The sequence below is a fragment of the Schistocerca cancellata genome, chromosome 6, assembly GCF_023864275.1.
Source record: "Schistocerca cancellata isolate TAMUIC-IGC-003103 chromosome 6, iqSchCanc2.1, whole genome shotgun sequence".
NCBI classification, from domain to species: Eukaryota; Metazoa; Arthropoda; class Insecta; order Orthoptera; family Acrididae; genus Schistocerca; species Schistocerca cancellata.
The window spans coordinates 477067095-477085150 of NC_064631.1; the positions used below are offsets into that span (position 1 = coordinate 477067095).

The window sequence follows — 18056 nt, forward strand, 5'->3', positions numbered from 1 at the left end:
GTCCCAGCAAATAATTACTCTCGTCAAACATTCGGAAACATTGCGCGGTGTCCACGTTGAGGCATGCAACGTAGTCCAGTGAATACAAAACAGAATCAGGCCTACAAGGATCATAGCCCGAATATGAGCAACTACCTACAACATGTTTGCATGTTGACAGATCTGTGTAGGCTTGATCCTGTTTTGTATTCACTGGACTACGTTGCATGCTTCAACAAGCACAACACACAATGTGTCATGCTCGGTATCTCATGTGCCTAACACCATCTAATATCATCCAATCTGAAGATGCCTGAATCAGGCAAAACGAATCATTGGTAAGTAACAACTGCGAACCAACAACGAAGACTGTTTCTTCATCATATAATAGTGGTTGCTGTACCATCCCCCGCTTTGAGATGGAAAAAGTATCCTGAATCGACTAAGGATTGGAGGTATTCCCCACGATCCGTGAACCATTAATAATTTCAGAGTACAAGCAAACAGTATTTGAAGTTATGTTTTCTGTGCTCCACAGCATATTATTGCTTTGACATTGGCACTATTGCAAATTGTACACTGGTATACAAAATTAAAGCAACAAACCGCTCTTTCCCCGGCCTGTGTTTAATTCACGATATAATCATGCAAACTGTCAACAGACGTCCGTACGATCGTGCTCTACACGGCAGATGGCATTTCGGTCAATGGAAAACCACACCAACGATGACGTCAGGGCACCTATCAAACAGAGCAGTTACAATGAAATGAACACCCTTAGCTGATTACAGGCGTTGACATACGTCAACGGGGACAGATGAAAATGTGTGCCCCGACCGGGACTCGAATCCGGGATCTCCTGCTTACAGGGCAGACGCTCTGTCCATCTGAGCCACCGAGGACATAGAGGATAGCGCGACTGTAGGGATTTATCTGTGGCACACCTCCCGCGAAACCCATATTCTCAACGTATTGTCCCGCATTACATTCGTAGTGGCCCCGCCCATTATACTCATTACTCGCGGCGCGTTGCCGATTCCCGTAAGAGTTCGGGCACTGTTTGCGCATTAGTGTATAAACAGAGTAGTGTTTATCGGGTAGTCCCACATCACTATCGCCGTGTAAATAGTCACAGACGGTGCAGTATGGTACAAAAGAGGCGCCTACCAGATTCTTTGTGGTGGAGGGCGATAGAAAGAATGGAAGCAGGACAGTCGTAAACTCGTGTGGCCCGATGGCTTAGCGTGCCTCATTCTGTTGTTTCTCGGATGTGACGACAGTACATAGAGATCGAAACTGTATCCCGAAGACCAGGGCAGGGCCGACCAGGTGTGACCCCAGGAAGAGAGGACCGTTATTTGGCTGTAAGGGCACGACGGTGCGGTCTTAGTACTGACTTCGGACCTTACAGCATCCACTGGATGTGTTGTATCGAGTCAAACGGCGTAGAGAAGGCTTCGACAGAGTGGCCCTTATGGTCGGAGAACTGCTGCATGTGTGCCTCTGACGCGTCTTCACAAAAGGGAACGTCTAGAGTGGAGTCGTCAACATGCCACCTGTACAGTCGAAGAGTAAAGAGTGGAACAATGGTCTTTTCACATGAGTCCCGATTTGGTCTGTGGAGTGATTCTCGACGGGTTCGCATCTGAAGAGAATGTGGAACACGATTTCCAGACCTGAACATTGTGGAAAGAGACCTATATCGATGATCGCTAATCGTTTGGGCAGGGATTATATTGAAAGCTCGAACACCTCTTCATGAAATTGTACGGATGAATCGGAATGATTTAACTGCTGCCAGATACCGTGACGAGGTATTGTATTATTTTGAGGCAAAATAAACCCAACCTCGTAAAATTTCCGTTTATAGCTTTACTTTTGGTCACCGGTGTACTACACTACCGGCCATTAAAATTGCTTCACCAAGAAGAAATGCAGATGATAAATGGGTATTCATTGGACAAATATATTATACTAGAACTGACATGTGATTACATTTTCACGCAATTTTGGTGCATAGATCCTGAGAAATCAGTACCCAGAACAACCACCTCTGGCCGTAATAACGGCCTTGATACGCCTGGGCATTGAGTCAAACAGAACTTGGAGGGCGAGTACAGGTACAGCTGCCCATGGAGCTTCAACACGATGCCACAGTTCATCAAGAGTAGTGACTGGCGTATTGTGACGAGCCAGTTGCTCGGCCACCATTGACCAGACGTTTTCAATTGGTGAGAGATCTGGAGAATGTGCTAGCCAGGGCAGCAGTTGAACATTTTCTGTATCCAGAAAGGCCCGTACAGGACCTGCAACATGCGGTCGTGCATTATCCTGCTGAAATGTAGTGTGTCGCAGGAATCGATTGAAGGGTAGAGCCACATCTAAAATGTAACGTCCACTGTTCAAAGTACCGTCAATGCGAACAAGAGGTGACCGAGACGTGTAACCTATGGCACCCCATACCATCACGATAGGTGATACACCAGCATAGCGATGACGAATACATGCTTCCAATGTGCGTTCACCGCGATGTCGCCAAACACGGATGCGACCATTATGATGCTGTAAACAGAACCTGTATTCATCCAAAAAAATGACGTTTTGCCATTCGTACACCCAGGTTCGTCGTTGAGTACACCTTCGCTGGCGCTCCTGTCTGTGATGCAGCATCAAGGGTAACCGCAGCCATGGTCTCCGAGCTGATAGTCCATGCTGCTGCAAACGTCGTCGAACAGTACGTGGAGATGGTTGTTGTCTTGCAAACGTCCACATCTGTTGACTCAGGGATCGAGACGTGGCTTCACGATCCGCTACAGCCATGCGGATAAGATGCCTGTCATCTCGACTGCTAGTGATACGAGGCCGTTGGGATCCAGCACGGCGTTCCGTACTACCCTCCTGAACCCACCGATTCCATATTCTGCTAACAGACATTGGATCTCGACCAACGCCAGCAGCAGTGTCGCGATACGATAAACCGCAATCGCGATAGGCTACAATCCAACCATTATCAAAGTCGGAAACGTGATGGCACGCATTTCTCCTCCTTACACGAGGCATCACAACAACGTTTCACCAGACGACGCCGGTCAACTGCTGTTTGTGTGTGAGAAATCGATTGGAAACTTTCCTCATGTCAGCACGTTGTAGGTGTCACCACCGGCGCCAACCTTGTGTAAATGCTCTGAAAAGCTAATCATTTGCATATCACAGCATCTTCTTCCTGTCGGTTAAATTTCGCGTCTGTAACACGTCATCTTCGTGGTGTAGCAATTTTAATGGCCAGTAGTGTGATTCAATTCATATTGAAAGTGTCTCCAGCAAGTGACTGTGTAAACAGATGTACCATATTTAATCAGAAATGGTCGCAATCCTTTTTCAATGCGCAGCGTTTAAAGCGCGAGCAACAGATTCTTCGTTTTTTTTCTCTCTCTTAGACTTCAACCTTTGACCTACCCAACAGACAATAATCTCGTGGAGGAAATTCGAGTGACCTAGGTGGTCTTACAACAATACCCACACGACAGATTCAACCTCAGAATATGTTTGGGTTGAGGTAGTACACTCCTGGAAATGGAAAAAAGAACACATTGACACCGGTGTGTCAGACCCACCATACTTGCTCCGGACACTGCGAGAGGGCTGTACAAGCAATGATCACACGCACGGCACAGCGGACACACCAGGAACCGCGGTGTTGGCCGTCGAATGGCGCTAGCTGCGCAGCATTTGTGCACCGCCGCCGTCAGTGTCAGCCAGTTTGCCGTGGCATACGGAGCTCCATCGCAGTCTTTAACACTGGTAGCAGGCCGCGACAGCGTGGACGTGAACCGTATGTGCAGTTGACGGACTTTGAGCGAGGGCGTATAGTGGGCATGCGGGAGGCCGGGTGGACGTACCGCCGAATTGCTCAACACGTGGGGCGTGAGGTCTCCACAGTACATCGATGTTGTCGCCAGTGGTCGGCGGAAGGTGCACGTGCCCGTCGACCTGGGACCGGACCGCAGCGACGCACGGATGCACGCCAAGACCGTAGGATCCTACGCAGTGCCGTAGGGGACCGCATCGCCACTTCCCAGCAAATTAGGGACACTGTTGCTCCTGGGGCATCGGCGAGGACCATTCGCAACCGTCTCCATGAAGCTGGGCTACGGTCCCGCACACCGTTAGGCCGTCTTCCGCTCACGCCACAACATCGTGCAGCCCGCCTCCAGTGGTGTCGCGACAGGCGTGAATGGAGGGACGAATGGAGACGTGTCGTCTTCAGCGATGAGAGTCGCTTCTGCCTTGGTGCCAATGATGGTCGTATGCGTGTTTGGCGCCGTGCAGGTGAGCGCCACAATCAGGACTGCATACGACCGAGGCACACAGGGCCAACACCCGGCATCATGGTGTGGGGAGTGATCTCCTACACTGGCCGTACACCACTGGTGATCGTCGAGGGGACACTGAATAGTGCACGGTACATCCAAACGGTCATCGAACCCATCGTTCTACCATTCCTAGACCGGCAAGGGAACTTGCTGTTCCAACAGGACAATGCACGTCCGCATGTATCCCGTGCCACCCAACGTGCTCTAGAAGGTGTAAGTCAACTACCCTGGCCAGCAAGATCTCCGGATCTGTCCCCCATTGAGCATGTTTGGGACTGGATGAAGCGTCGTCTCACGCGGTCTGCACATCCAGCACGAACGCTGGTCCAACTGAGGCGCCAGGTGGAAATGGCATGGCAAGCCGTTCCACAGGACTACATCCAGCATATCTACGATCGTCTCCATGGGAGAATAGCAGCCTGCATTGCTGCGAAAGGTGGATATACACTGTACTAGTGCCGACATTGTGCATGCTCTGTTGCCTGTGTCTATGTGCCTGTGGTTCTGTCAGTGTGATCATGTGATGTATCTGACCCCAGGAATGTGTCAATAAAGTTTCCCCTTCCTGGGACAATGAATTCACGGTGTTCTTATTTCAATTTCCAGGAGTGTATAACGTGCTACTTGAGAAGTGGCAGTGATCTGCTATCTAACTGACCATGCTCAGTCACCACTACTTCAGTTGGATAGTTAAATCAGTAGAGTAAGAGAAGGAATAATGGTGGAACATATCTTTATTATATGGACTGACGTCAGTTCTTTTGGACGTGTCAGAAAGAACACACGCCAGATACTTTTAATTAAGGCGAGGTCGGCTAGTGAGCTCTTCAGCGCGGATGCACACCAGGTTCGAACTCTTACGGGAATCAGCGAAATGCCGCGAGTAATGAGGATAATGAGAATTTAGGTCTGGCAGGAGGAGTGTAGAGTATTCCACTTAGTATTCCACTTTGCCCGCATGGCGCACCGATCAGCGCATCTGCTCAATAAGCAGGAAACACAAGTTCGAATCCAGGTCCGTCAGAAATTTTCAAGCTTTCCCATTGATGTAAATCAATGCAAATTCGCAGCCAATGTCTGTAAATCCCTTGTGTCACAATATTATTGTTGTGTGCTTTATTTAATTCGAGACTGTTTGGTGCAAACTGCAGCGTTTTCTGACCTTTGGACGGGTAGACATTTAAATTTTAATGGGGTGAATTCGCCGCTGCATTCGGCGACCGAATAGAACCATTGTAACGCAAAAGGCCGTTGAAGGCCCAGCGGCATTCTAGAGTCTTGGCGGACGGATACAACCGGAGAAGGATAAAGTTAAGATGCAATTTGCGGGGCAGAAACCTCTTAACAACAAGCAGTTGGACTCTTCTTCAATCCTGAAGCCAGAGAAGGAGTAGCAGTCCACCTAGAAATACAAATTTTTACGAAGTTAGCGTGGTCGTAAAATACTTTCAAGAAATTTTACGAAAAGGGTGCCACTGGAGGAACCAGTGTAGGACGAGTCACAGTCGGTGGAAAACTTATAAATAGGGTTCACAAACCACTGGGCAGGGCCATCACGTCAGGTGTCGTCTGAGAGAGGACCCGCAGCTGATGAGAGTCCCACCTCAGTTGTGCAATAATTGTTCATTTTATGTTGACGAAGTCTGAATATAAACAGTAGCATAGGCAGTGACTTTCGTTGGTGTTGTGGAGTTATACTTTTCATTCTGAGAATACCTAAAGGCTTAGACGTAACGTAAATGGGCAAAGGTTATGTCGCGTCGTTACGTCATCTTTTGCCTTGCTGTCGACAAGCTGGATGATGCATATTATCTGCTTGACAATTTTCTCAGTGTTGCATAAATTCTTCGCTGATGACCTTCTGGTCACAACTGCGTGGGTTAATTTTGTCGGATTGGAGAGTATAGTATGTCCTTTTTGCCAAACAGATTCAGAATTGTCCAGGCGTTTCGTTTTCCAGTTCTGCGTGGCAGCTTTATTAGTGTGATCTTAAACGAGAATCGCTAGTGAGTTGATTTAAAAGTGTTCTTGTCCATCTGAATTAGCATCTACCGTCGAGTATCGATGAGTTCTGGTGTGTGCCGGCCGGAGTGGCCGAGCGGTTCTAGGCGCTACAGTCTGGAGCTGCGCGACCGCTACGGTCGCAGGATCGAATCCCGCCTCGGGCATGGATGTGTGTGATGTCCTTAGGTTAGTTAGGTTTAAGTAGTTCTAAGTTCTAGGGGACTGATGATCTCAGATGTTAAGTCCCATAGTGCTCAGATCCATTTGAGCCATTTTTTGAGTTGTGGTGTCTGGCGTTTGGATGTTTGTATTTTCCTTGTTACTAATATACACCAAACTAATCGGAGGACATAGCGCCTCAACAATATATGTTTTCCAGGTCTACAAATCCTATGAGTGTATCCTGATTAGCTGCGCGGGCTAGCCGCGCGGTCTAGGGGGGCCTTGTTGCGGTTCGCGCGGCTCCACCTGTCGAAGGCTCGAGTCCTCCCTCGGACATGGCTGTGTGTGTTGTCCTTAGCGTAAGTTAGTTTAAATTAGATTAAGTAGTGTGTAAGCCTAGGGACCGATGACCTCTGCATTTTGGTCCCATAGGAACTTACCACAAATTTCCAATTTGTATTTTGATTTTTCTCCAATCGTGCTCCCATTATCATCCGTAACGCGCCTCTATTGTGCATTTGCCTTTCCCAAAGTTAAACTGATCGTCATCCAACAGATCCTCACTTTTATTTACAATTCTTCTGTGTATTATTCTCGTCAGAAACTTGGATGTATGAGATTTTAAGATGATTGTGTGATAATTCTCGTATTTGTCGGTTCTTGCTATTTCCTTAATTGTGTGGACGATGATTTTTCCTAAAGTCTCGTGTTATATCGCCAGACTCATACATTCTACACACCAACGCGAATAGTTATTTTTTTCTGCCCCTTCCCCCAGTGATTTTAGAAATTCCCGTGGAGTGTTATCCATCCCTTCTGCCTTATTTGAACTTGAGTCGTCCAAAGCTCTTTTAAATTCTTATTTTAATGCTGGATAGCCTATCTCTTCCTTGTCGTTTCCTATTTCTTCTTCTACCACGTCATCAGACAACACCTATCCCTCATAGAGGTCTTCAATACACTCTTCCAACTATTCGCTCTCTCCTCTGCAATTAACAGTGGAATTCGACTCTAAATGTTACGCACTTGCTTTTAATTTCACAGAAGGTTGTTTTGAGTTTTCTACGTCTGAGTCGGTCCTCTCGACACTCATTTCTCTTTCGGTAACTTCCTGCAGCAATTTCGCATTAGCTTCCCTGCACTTTCTATTTGTTTCGTTACTGAATGACTTGTATTTCTGTATTCCTGAATTTCTCTGAACATTTTTTTACTTCCTTCTTTCGTCGATTAATCTATTTCTTCTGTTACCCATGGTTCCTTCGCAGTTACGTTCCTTGTACCTATGTTTCTCTTTTCCACTTCTGTGCTTGCTATTTTAGAAATGTCTATTCCTCTTCAGCTTAACTGCCTGCCTATTGAGCTGTTCATTATTGCATAACCAACAGCCTCAGAGAACTTCAAGCGTATCTCTTCAGTTCTTAGTACTTTTGTATCTCATTTCTTTGCATATTGATTCTTCCCGACTAGTCTCTTTAAATTCAGCCAACTCTTCATCATTACTGAATTGTACTTTCAGTCTATATCTACTCCTACGTACATCTTACAGTACAACTTCTGTTTCTGGAATCTGTGCCTGACGATGATGTAATCTAACTGGAATCTTCCCGTATCTCCTGGTCTTTTCCAAGTGAACCTCCTGCTCTTATGATTCTTGAACAGAGTATTTTCTATTACTAGCTGGAATTTATTGCATATCTTGATTAGGCTTTCTCCTTCCTCATTCCTGCTACCATACCCATATTCTCCCGTCACCCTTTTTTTCTACTCCTTTCCCTACAATAGCATTCCAATCCCCCATGGTTATTAGGTTTCATCTCCCTTTATGAACTGAGTTACCCGTTCAATATCCTCATATACTTTCTCTATTTCTCCGACTTCTGCTTTCGACATCAGCATGTGTACCTGAACTACTGTTGCTGATGTTGGTTTGCTGTCGATTGTGGCGAGAACAACACTATCACTGAACCGTTCACAGTAACTCACTCTCTACCCTAGCTTCCTATTGATAACTAATCCTACCCCTGTTATACCACTGTCTGCTGCTGTTGGTATTACACTATACATGTCTGATCAGAAATCCTTTTCTTCTTTCCATTTCACTTCACTGATCCCCACTAGATTTAGACTGAGGTTGTGCATTTCCCATTCCAGATTTTCTAGCTTCCCTACCACGTTCAAAGTTCTCACATCCTACCCCTTGACTCGTGGAACCTTACCCTTTCGTTAGTTATTCAATCTTTTTGTTATGATCACGCCCCTATTGGCTGGAGATCCGAATGGAGGACTGTTCTGGACCTTTTGTCAATGGAGAGATCATCTTTTTCAATTACAGGTCACATGTTCCTGTGGATACAAATTTAAGAGTTTTTAATACATTAGTTTACATTCCCTCTTGGATCCTTATGCCGTTGATCATTACTGATTCTTCCGCCTTTTAGAAGCTGTTTCCCACTAAAAGAGCAAGAGAGTACCCTGAACCTCTGTCTGCTCCACTGCCCTCTTTGATAAGCCGTTGGTAGAATGAGGGTGACTTTTAATGCCGAAAGTATTTGTCTGCCATTGCTGATGATTTTTGTTCAGAATTTAAGCAGTGCTGAAGTTCGGACCCAGAACCCAGCACATTTTGATTACTAGTCAAAGACGCTATCCATCGTCCATATTTCATGGCAGTGATTGGTTGACCTTTTTTTCAATTTTCTTCTGTCCCTGCAAGTTTAATTAAGGCAAAACCACTCTTTTTTATATAAACATAAGTGGTCTTTAGGCTTCATCAACAGTTTTCTGTATTGACTTTTGTATTGTGTTGCACAACAAGTTCTGCGAAGCGTGAGATGTTTGGAAGGTTCAAAAGAATGGCAGCTGATTTTGTGTTTGATGCACTGTCCATTGTTATGTCAGTGATTTTAAACTTGATGTTGTATTTGGTAGTGACAGTCTGTACCCAATTTCAAATATTTCCTGCACTGTGTCTTTCTGCAGATTGTTCTAACTCTAGAAAGCACAAATTTAATTGATTGTGGTATGTAAGTACATAGAAACTAATATTATTTATTATATCGCACTTTCCCGCGAAAGGCAAAGGTCCCGAGTTCGAGTCTTGGTCCGGCACACAGTTTTAATCTGCCAGGAAGTTTCATTATTTATAAGTGTCCTCCATCTGTTGCCTTTAGAGTGGTCATCTCATTTTTTTAATTTTGTCAAATAACTGAATACTGGTGAGTTCGTGAACATTTTCAAATTTGTAAATTATAGTTTGGGGAAGGCATAATTACGAATTTTTTTAGATATTTTGCATCTAATGTCATAATTTTATTTAATGTGATCTGCTTTATAATATTGTCGGATTTGCTTATGGGTTTTTCCAAACGAAAATTGGGTGAAGGTTTAACAGAAGAAAATAAATTAGGATCTGTTTGGCACACAAGTAAAACGGGCTGGATACAGATTCCGACTCACCTTATTTTCCTGGAAGGAAAAGTGCATCTAAAGGTAAAAAGACATAAATGAGAACGACTTGTAAGAAATATTTTCTCGAATTTCTGCAGTACAGTCAAAGGTTGATTGCAATCTTGATTGGCTTCCTGACCCATACCGTTCCAGAGGTACTATTGAGTACTTGGGCCTTAGACATCTCGTCAGATCTGGCCGGCCAGTGTGGCCGTGCGGTTCTAAGCGCTTCAGTTTGGAACCGCGTGACCGCTACGGTCGCAGGTTCGAATCCTGCCTCGGGCATGGATGTGTGTGATGTCCTTAGGTTAGTTAGGTTTAAGTAGTTCTAAGTTCTAGGGGACTGATGACCTCAGTAGTTAAGTCCCATAGTGCTCAGAGCCATTTAAACCATTTGAACCATCTCGTCAGATCTGATGAGGATACTGCAAAACAGGAAGTTATCTGCGAAGAGTAAAGCCATTTTCGTTTTTTATCCAGTTTAGTAAAATGATACTAATATCACTTGAAGCTCTTTTACAAGCAGGTAATGTGTTTGACGTATGTCTTGCAGCATTGAAAAACATGTAGTATGCAAAAATTAAAATCCGTGTTATTAAAATGCACTCTTTAAATAGTAAAAACTTAAAATGAGAACAAATATACATACAGCATATTCTATAATATGTAAATGCAGGCCGCGCGAAGTGGCCGCGCGGTTTGAGGCGTCACGTCACGGACTGCGCGGCCCCTCCCGCCGGAGGTTCGAGTCCTCCCTCAGGCATGGGTGTATGTGCTGTTCTTAGCTTAAGTTAGTTTAAGTAGTGTGTAAGAGTCAGCAAATTTGTCCCTTAGGAATTCACACACATTTGTACTTTTTTTGATATAAATGCATTTAATATGCATGTACACTTTAATAATTATATATATATATATATATATATATATATATATATATATATATATATATATATATATATATATATATATATATATATATATACACCTTATATAGAGGGTGTATATATATATACACACCTTATATAGAGGGTGTTCCATTTATCTTGACCACCCTAAATAACTGTTTGTCCAAATGCAAATTACAAAATGTTCCAAGCAAATGTTCTTTATCCATTATGGGGACATCAGTCAGCATGATTGCCTTCGTTGTAGTTTTTTTTTACAAAGATATGGACAGCGGTATGTCTTTTTTAAATGGTGCCCTGTATTTTTTATTCGGTAATTCATTTCCTCTCCTAAAGACCTATTCAAAAATGTATCACAGTGTACCACTCACTGAAACACAACGTTATTAATTACATAACACAACACTGACGTTGACGCTCCCAGCGTTTAGTGCAGGTACTCGCGATAATGGAACACATCCACGTGCTGATGTTGACAGAGGACAAATGTAAACATAAGTAGAATGCACACCCATCATTCTGTCAACCATCGCCAGCTGAAGAGTTGTGTGAGTAGAATGTACACCAACGAAGAGAAGGTAGAAATGCTACTCATCTATGGGTAATGTAAGTCAGCAGAACATTAATTGCAATACTGTTTTCTTATGTACGGGTACATTTAGTTCAGTAGTTTAGTTCTTTTAAATACTGTTGTGTAGAGTAGGCATACAGTAAAGGCTGTCTCTCCTACAAACTGCAACGACATAAGGTTTCTTTTATTGTTGTTGTTGTTGTTAAAGGTAGGTGAAATGCTATGCAGGCAGCGAAACTGTACAGCGAAAGATGTCCTGACAAGTACCCACCTTCCCGGTTGATGTTTTCTCGTCTTGTTGCGACGCTTCAGGGAACGGTAAGTTTCAACCCACGACAACGCAGTCGTCATAGCACTCGCACAGACGAAGCTGCCGAAGTTACTGTTCTCGCTTCCGTTGCTCTGAATCCACATGTGAGCACGCAACAGTTTGAACACGAGATTGGCATTCCTAAAACCAGTGTACATCGTATTCTTACACGTCACCGGTTCCATCCTTACCATGTACACCTACAACGAGAATTGCCTGGGAACGATTTCCAGAATAGTGTACAGTTCTGTCAGTGGGCACAGCTGCAAATCCTTGTCAATCCGAACTTCTTCTCCAATGTTCTATTTACCGATGTATGTTCCTTCTCAAACAAAGGACAGGTAAATACAAGGAACATGCATTATTAGTCCAGCCACAACCCATGATGGCTTGGACAGGTGGAACATCAGCTTCAGTGGAGAGTTAACGTCTGGTGTGGGATGCTTGGTACTACAGTTATTGGCCCTTATTTCATCAATGGTAGTCTAAACGGCACAGCTTATGCCAACTTCCTCAGACGAATTCTTCCTCCTCTTCTGGATGAGTGCCGCTAAGAACCAGAATGTTTATGTGGTATCAACATGATAGATGTCCAGCACATAACGTCTTGTGTGCACGTCGTGTTCTAAACCAAAGATATCCTGCCAGATGGATTGGTCGAGGAGGAACAGTTGTTACTTGGCCTGCTAGGTCTCCTGATTTGAATCCTTTGGACTTCTTTCTTTGGGGATGCACTAAAGACAGGACATGCAGGAACATGTGATGCTTCCTTGTAATTCTCTTCAGCAGGCAACACTGGAAGCCGTAAATAATTTTTACATTCAACAAATGAACCAGTGTATCGGTGTCCATGGCCACCACTTTGAGCACCTTCGAATGTTCTATTCCTGGGCAGTGGTACAGGAGAGGCGAAGTCAATTTTGTGTTGTGTTTTTACTTGGTTTTCATTTGTTTTCCGACAACTCCAGCAAGTGGAGGAATATTTGATCCTGGGCTCAAAGTCAATGTTGTGTTATGTAATTAATAACGTCGTGTTTTGTGAATGGTACACTGTGATACATTTTTGAATAGGTATTTAGGAGAGGAAATGAGTTACTGAATAAAAAATACAGGGTGCCATTTAAAAAAGTCATACTGTTGTTTATATTTTTATAAAAAAACAAATCTACAATGAAGGCAATCATGCTGATTGTTGTCCCCCTGATGGCTAAAGAACATTTGCTTCAAACATTTTGTAATTTTCATCTGGATAAACAGTTATTTAGGGTGGTCAAGATAAATGGGACACCATTTATTATAATGAAAAATATCCAAACCGAGACTGACTTGAATGACAGGCGATGAGTCAGGAACTAATCAAATCAAACTGGGAGCTGAAGCAGTGAACAAGCCAAGAGTGCTGTGAGCTGAATCAGTGAGTGAGAAAATTGTGCAAAGAACTGGATGACTCCTAAGACACTTTCCTGTACACTGTGTGTGGAGTCAAGAACAATGGGGAACAGTGAATGGTAGAGGAGCAGTGATCAGGGACTGATTGCTGGGAACTGAATCAGTGAGTGAGCCAAGAGTGCAGAGTGGTGTGACACTTGAGTCAGGATCAGTGAGTCATTTCCTTGCAGCTCACTCGCTCCCAAATGAGCTGCTGAGCACTTCAATTCTGCAGACCATTGTCTCTTACGGTGAAGCATCTGAATGATCTGGCAGAGCAGCTCCTAGCATGCTATCTTTCCAAACTGAAAGCAGAAACAAAAGGCAAGAAATTATTTTCTGTCTCAATTCAGTACTCTAAAGAACTTAACTTTGTTTGCTTCCTATTCTTTTCTTTAGTGACAAATGCTGCTCGGAACTGTAAGGTATATTAACAACTACATACACAATGTCTATAGCAAATATTCCTGCAGCGTGGATGGTCTATGCCATAACGCTTAATTCAGTATGTTGTATAGAGCACCGCTGCAACAGCCTGCAACTCTGTAGAATGATCTACCCCTTTGAATTGGTTCACAGGTGGATCGCCCATCTCTAAGTAATACTACTTCCATCAGTGTTGAGACACCATCTGCCATTGGTGGAGCTCCATCTGCTAGTGACTGGTCATCTACTGGTGATAAAATATCGGTCGCAAGCAACTGGGAATTTTGAAACAGAATTACTACCTCATTCAGTCCAGTTTCTGTGTTTAAAATTTCGGGACTCACTACTTTTTAGCCCCTTCTGTTTCTATGAAGTGACCTGTTACAGCACTGTCTGCATGTGTAAATGGAACACTGACAAAAATCCTGGATATGTTTCCCAGTTTCTTGTTAATGGCCTTTATTCGATCATGTCTCTAAGGGATACTAATAACAAAGAAGTTTCCTTGCCCTGTTTTACGCTAAGTTGCATTCAGAGCTCTCACCGCAGATGTCTCATCATTTCTCTACACTTCGTTTTCACTATGAATTACAAAAAAATCGAAGCCAAGTATTAACGATCACTCGCAGTCAGTGACAACCAGTGATCGTGTGCGTACATGCTACAGCACATCGTAAATATCTCACTAATATTATGACAATTCTCTTCGAATGCAAGCCAGAAATTGCGCTAAAATCACACAATTTCTCTTTGAATGTGAGCTAGTACGCAAACAAAATGGATGAAAACATATTTTGAAGCGCTCTCTCTGCGATAACTAGAAACCAGAGTGTCAAGCGTTGAAAAGATTTCATCAGCATACAATCTATTCAGAAAAGGGACAGAACTGTCTGCAATGTTTCCATGAGGTGAGGTTCAACAGCCATGAAGTATATCATAAAATGCATTCTAAATATCAGCTGTTTATTTGTCCCATTAGTCAACTATCGGTTTCAGTTACTAACCATCATCCAGCATGTAGGATACAGTAGATTAGTTCAAAACGTCCACATTCCTTTGAAGCTAAAAAATATCGGAGTTATCCAGTGAACTGTACAAACACCTGAATAACGACAGTCAAATTTCATGTCAAATAGACAGACATCACAGGAAAAACAAGAAGGGCAATTACAGCACACTGTAAATATCTCACTAAAAATATGCCTCTTCTCTTTGAATTCAAGCCAGAAATTGCACTAAAATCACACAATTTCTCTTTGAATGTGATCTAGTTATTCATCTTGTTTTTCGTGTACTGTTTGTCTATTTACGTGAGATATGACTGACAGTATTCTAAGACAAATTTTGTCAGGCGTTTGTACAATTTCACTGGATAATTTCGATATTGTTGAGCATCAAAGGATTATAGGATGTTTTTAATTAATCTTCTGTAGCCTATATCCTGGACGATGTTAATAACTGAGACCGGTAGGCGACTAACAGGACAAATAAACAGTTGATTATTAAAATGCATTTTATAAGACAGCTGTCTGCATTCGTCTGTGCATGCTGTGATATGATTTCATCTCTGCTGGCACTTACGGTGAAGCCTTAAGTAGGCCTACTCCAAATTTAATGAAAATCAAAAGTCATAGATGGTGGTAAAAAGTGCTAGTATATCGGGGAAATTAGTATGAAAGTGCTTAAAAACAGCTGAACTACAGGAATGATGTCCATTTTTCACTGTTTGGTTTCCATGTTTTTATTCGGGAACAGTAATGCGTGGGGTACATGGGGAGTGGAAGATCTAGGACATACTAATGCATTTTAAAAAAACGTAGCAGAAATCATAAAAAAATAAAAAACATACTGATGTCAGGGCATTAGGTGGAATTAATATCGCAACGATATTAAGTCGCGCCTATCACGACGACATAATGTAACACAATCAGCAAGTAGAAAAAAAAAGAAAAAACATAGGTATATGCTCTCAAGAATTATTGATTGTACAAAATTATGTGGTGCTTTCGAACTGACTCTGAGAACGCATGATTAAACAGAAACATAGAAAAATCCAGCTCTCTTTTTGTTTTTCATATATTTCATTTCTGTACAGAGTGCAGCGAAGCAACATCTAAAAGGTAATCTGGCTTCAAAGGAGATTTAAAAGTGCATCCGAAATGAGCTTCTGGTCTGTATGTTGGAAACTTGCCCTTATGTTACGAGCAGATTGCCTTTGCTACTATAATGGCAGGTGAAACAACAGATGTCTCCCAATAGAAGAGCCTCAATCGACGGCACAGATACTGTAGTACCGTAACAGCAACAGCCACCTCTCAAAGCAAGCACCAGAAAATAAATTGAAACTTCCCCTTAGAAAAATTAAGAATGACCATGCTGGAAAACCTCTACGTTATTTGATTTTCAAACAGCTGAGCAAAACTGAGCGTTCTTAGACATTTCTCTCTTTACTTACTATGATCAACACTAAAGTGACACACATTCTTTTTTTTTTTTTTTTTTTTTAGCGCAACGCAATCTGACTTTAAATAATCCCTACAAAAGAATGGCCCTGACAAACAATAACCTATACCTTTCATGAATCACTTACCACACAAAAATCTTCGTTACTCGAACTACTGCAATACATCAAGCGCCAATACTGCCAGCTAAATAAAAGATTCTAACTACTGAAGGCATTAACTACTGATAGGCATAGTTAGCAAATGAAAGATTTTAGTAGAGAACAAACAATGTATTTACCTTAATAGTGTTCAAAAGTCATTATATATATATATATATATATATATATATATATATATATATATATATATATATATATATCGGTTCATGAATCCAGCCTTACAAATTTCCTTTTTCTGACTGACACACGTCCAGATTGTCCTCTCTCAGAACTCTGCCATCTCTGTCCCCACATCCACCACAGCTGGCGGCTCGCATCCAACTGCGCAACGCTACGCGCTGTTCACATCCAGCTGTCCAACACTACAGTAGCGAATATTCTAACAATGCCAACCATCTACAGATTGCACACAGCACAGTCAGTGATTTTCATACAGAGCGCTACGAGGCATTACCAACATAAAAACCTAAACAGCCTACTTACAAAATCTTTGCCAACGTTCCGATCCAAAAGAATCTACGATAGAATTAGCAGAGAATCCCATGAGCTTTTCCAAGCCCTAGATCATCCAGAAGCAGCTTTGCTGTTGGATTCCTCAAACTTTGAAGAATACTCATGACGTTTCCCAGAGAGAGAACTGAATGTTCCTGTCCGGGCTTACACCATATTGGAGAAGCGAAAGTTAACTACCAGACTTCAGCAATATTGCAGGAGCTGTAGCACTACTCCAGTTCATTATGAACAACAAACTACAGCACACCTTCTCTCAGATTACAAAATTTGTGAATATAGTAGTGACAATGCCGATGACAACTACTGAAAGCGAAAGATGTTTTCCATACCTGAAGCAGACCAAGACTTTTTTTCAAAAAACCGTCAGAGCGACTATGTAATTACCTTGTCATGTTGTCCTCTGGTAAGAATAGCGTAACAAATGCTGAGGGTTTCAGCTCCAAAGTAATAGAAAAATTCTGCAACAGGAAACAGCGACATATGGACTTCATTTCTCGTCACAGAGTGTGATTTTTATTTTAATACATTTATTATGAATTTGTTCTGTATTTAGTATTGTAATACTGTAGCACACTGGTAAAATTTGCCACTAGCTGCCACTGCTCACAGTCTGTTTCCTTGATAGTAGGAGCTCCAATCTTGGTGATACCGACGATTTTGAAATTTGGTTCGATATTTGGCGTAATTGCTGCGAGCTTCGTTCGTGGATATGTAATGAAATAGTTATTCCACAGTTCTTTTTCGTGTTATTTTTCGCCTGAACTTTGTTTTGAAACACTTTGGAATTTAATACAGTCTGTTGACGTACACGCCGAATTTTTATATAAAGATCAGATTTCTTTCAAAACAAGAATTTGATATTTATTACTTGTGGCCAACTCTGAGAATGACTTCATTAATCAAGGCGTTTTCTTACTTCTTAAATAATGGTCACTTAAAACATCGTCACATTCCATATTTTCGTCACGAAGTATAACTAATGCTTCTTAAATTTTTTGGACGTTCGTTTACTCACTTATGAGATCCTGAGGAAGCGAATTTACAGCAGATTCTTCACGATCTTCTCACTACATTACTGCAGCGATTTCTCGATGATTTCAGTGAGTTTAACACAGCCTTTGTCGTCAGTGCCCAATAAATTTACATATCACACTAGGTATATCATCCATACACGTAATACAGAACAGTCTTGTCTTGTATACATTGTTTGACATGAAATGTACTTTATACTAATGAAATTACGGATTTCGAATAAGTGCTTCACTATCACACCTGTTCACAATGCCATCTCGGTTCACTTCAAGCGTTCTGAGGC

The 18056-nt window shown here is 42.5% G+C and overlaps 1 non-coding gene across 1 annotated transcript; it reads right to left on the reverse strand.

Moving 5' to 3' along the window:
• Positions 1 to 807: 807 nt before the first annotated feature.
• Trnat-ugu (transfer RNA threonine (anticodon UGU)) lies at positions 808 to 881 on the reverse strand. Its single transcript has one exon. It is a non-coding gene; the product is annotated as a tRNA-Thr (tRNA).
• Positions 882 to 18056: the final 17175 nt, after the last annotated feature.